Source organism: Lolium rigidum, chromosome 7, assembly GCF_022539505.1.
Source record: "Lolium rigidum isolate FL_2022 chromosome 7, APGP_CSIRO_Lrig_0.1, whole genome shotgun sequence".
Lineage (NCBI taxonomy): Eukaryota > Viridiplantae > Streptophyta > Magnoliopsida > Poales > Poaceae > Lolium > Lolium rigidum.
Window position 1 is genome coordinate 70,455,249 of NC_061514.1, and position 2,631 is coordinate 70,457,879.

The window sequence follows — 2,631 nt, forward strand, 5'->3', positions numbered from 1 at the left end:
TACAAAAATGAGATACCTGTTTTTAGACGGAGAGAGTATCTTGTTTCCTTCAACTGTGACATCACAAGACAACCATGTCTAAACAGGCTCACTAGCAGCGCTATTAGTATCCGAAACAGTACTCACGTGCAATATGTTCTACCAAATGATCCTTAAGTGGTTTCAAAGCAAAGACAGTGTTTTGTTTTCTCAGGACACACCAGTGTGTGTCATTTTGTATTAGAAGAGAGCGTCAAGACAACCACAAGAGGGTAAGAGTAGAAACAACGAAGAGCAAAAAAGAAATGAAAGGCAACAAAAGATCATAACTATACGGGACTAAAAGACATCTATACATCGGTAACACACATGGAGTGGCAGCCGACACAGCGCTTACTGAAATCACCCGTTACTCGTTTTCTATTTGGGATGCAACTTTTCCCGTTACTCTTTTTCTATTTGAGATGCAACTTTTCTTCCTCATGAAACATATCATTTTTTACGATGTACTCCCCCCCCCCCCCCTTCCGAATTATAAGATGTTTTAGATATTTTAATGTGGACTACATATAGGCTGAAATGAAAGTAGATACATACGATTAGAAAAATATAGAACATTTTTAAATTCAGAACAGAATGATATTCAAGTATTAACCTAATCTCATGTGAACTGCACTTACAAAAAACGAAGATTATACAGTCATGCAGAATTGCAGGTTACAGGGCACAGATGGTATTATTCTTGTACTGCTAGACAAATATCCAAACCAAAGAGAAGAAGCTTCATTTGAATGAAACGTAACCTCCAACAAATATTACTCTATAACAAATTCATAACTGTAAGAAAGGTACTCTTTATTGCGATCATTAGGCAATGATGCATCGGCTTAAAAGGTATGAACATGAAGGCATAAAAAGTAAAGCATACCTTAGCCAGTGATCATGGTGCCAGTGCCCTCGTCTGTGATAATCTGGAGCAGCAGCGAGTGCGGGACACGTCCATCGATGATGCTTGCAGTGTGCACGCCCTGGGCGAGGGCTCGCACGCAGCACTCCACCTTCTCATTCCACCAGCTACCTGCCCATCCGATACCATCTCCTTCACCACGCTCCCAGGGTCATTGCGGTCCGCTAGTACCCCTGACACATCTGTAAGCAGCAGCAACTTCTCAGCACCCACCGCAGCAGCAATCTCACCTGCGGCCGTATCGGCGTTGATATTGTAGGCCTGCCCGGTCTCATCAGCGGCAACGGTGGCGATGACTGGGATGTGACCAGAGGCGATGATGGGGTGGAGGACTGTGGCATCCACGCGCGCGACTTCCCCAACGAAGCCGAGTGCTGCGGCGTTGGGAGAGGGGCGCGCCGTGATGAGGCGCGCGTCCTTGCCGCAGAGGCCGACGGCGATGCCGCCGGCGACGTTTATGAGGGAGACGAGATTCTTGTTGACCTTCCCGACGAGCACCATCTCTACGACCTCCATAGTGACCGCATCGGTGACGCGGAGGCCGTTGCGGAACTGCGGATCGACCCCGACGCGGAGCAGCCAGGAGTTGATCTCTGGGCCTCCGCCGTGGACGAGGATCGGCCGGAGGCCTACGCAGGAGAGGAGGACGAGATCCCGGATCACGGAGGCCTGGAGCTCGGGGGACTTCATCGCGGCGCCGCCGTACTTGACCACCACCGTCTTGCCCTTGAAGCGCTGGATGAAGGGGAGCGCCTCCGAGAGGACGTCTACGCGGCTCAGCGCCTTCGCCGCCGGCGAATCGATCGTGGATGTGGCGGAGATGCGGAGGCGGCGGCGGGAGGAGGGAGAGGCGGTGATTGACTTGACATGATTGGGGCTGGATGTGGAATTAGAGAGCGGATTGGGTGCGAGTAGGGAGGATGCGAAGTGGAGCCTCGCAAGGAGCATGGCGGGCAGCGGCGTGCGGCGGCGGCGGCGGGCGGGGGCTGGTGCTCGCCGGATCCAGCCCGGTGTGTTGACTGCGTTGAACTTGGTGTTGACTGCAGTCTGCAGGTGACTGCGACGGGTAGGGCGTAAACCGTAACATTCCTATATTTCTTTTTATCTTTCTTTAAAAAAATTAATATAATTTGAACCTCTTTATTGAAGAAGGGAATCATAAAATTCATCTAGCTAACTGGCTCTCTGTATGAGACTTTTTTTTTTTAAGGAATGGGTATTTCCAACCTTCAAAACCTTAATATTTGTATGTTGAGTTCTTGGGATAAAAGATATATTCAAGGGGAAGGTACTCTATGGAAGAAAGTGATAGATAGTAAATATAATACAAAAAATTTAAACACTCTTGGTTTGCCATGATACTCATCCATCTAGTTTTCTGGAAGAGTGACAATAACTTCTAAAATTGTACATGTGTTGTTGCTACTAGGGAGAAAACAACAATGTTTTATCCGAGGGTAATTCTATTGTTTATTTTACACACATTGATTAATGTGATAATCTGTTGTTTGCAACTTACTACTGGAAGGGGTTCGAACGATAACCAGAAGGTGGATTATTAGTCATAGATGCAGTTGGATTACGGTCTATGTATTATGTTGTAATACCTAAACGAATCTCATAGTAATCATCTTGTCATGTATGGTCGGTATTCTGTTAATTGCCCAGCTGTAATTTATTCACCC

The 2,631-nt window shown here is 47.3% G+C and overlaps 1 pseudogene; it reads right to left on the reverse strand.

Moving 5' to 3' along the window:
* Positions 1–908: 908 nt before the first annotated feature.
* Positions 909–1,970, reverse strand: LOC124677930 (annotated as a pseudogene).
* Positions 1,971–2,631: the final 661 nt, after the last annotated feature.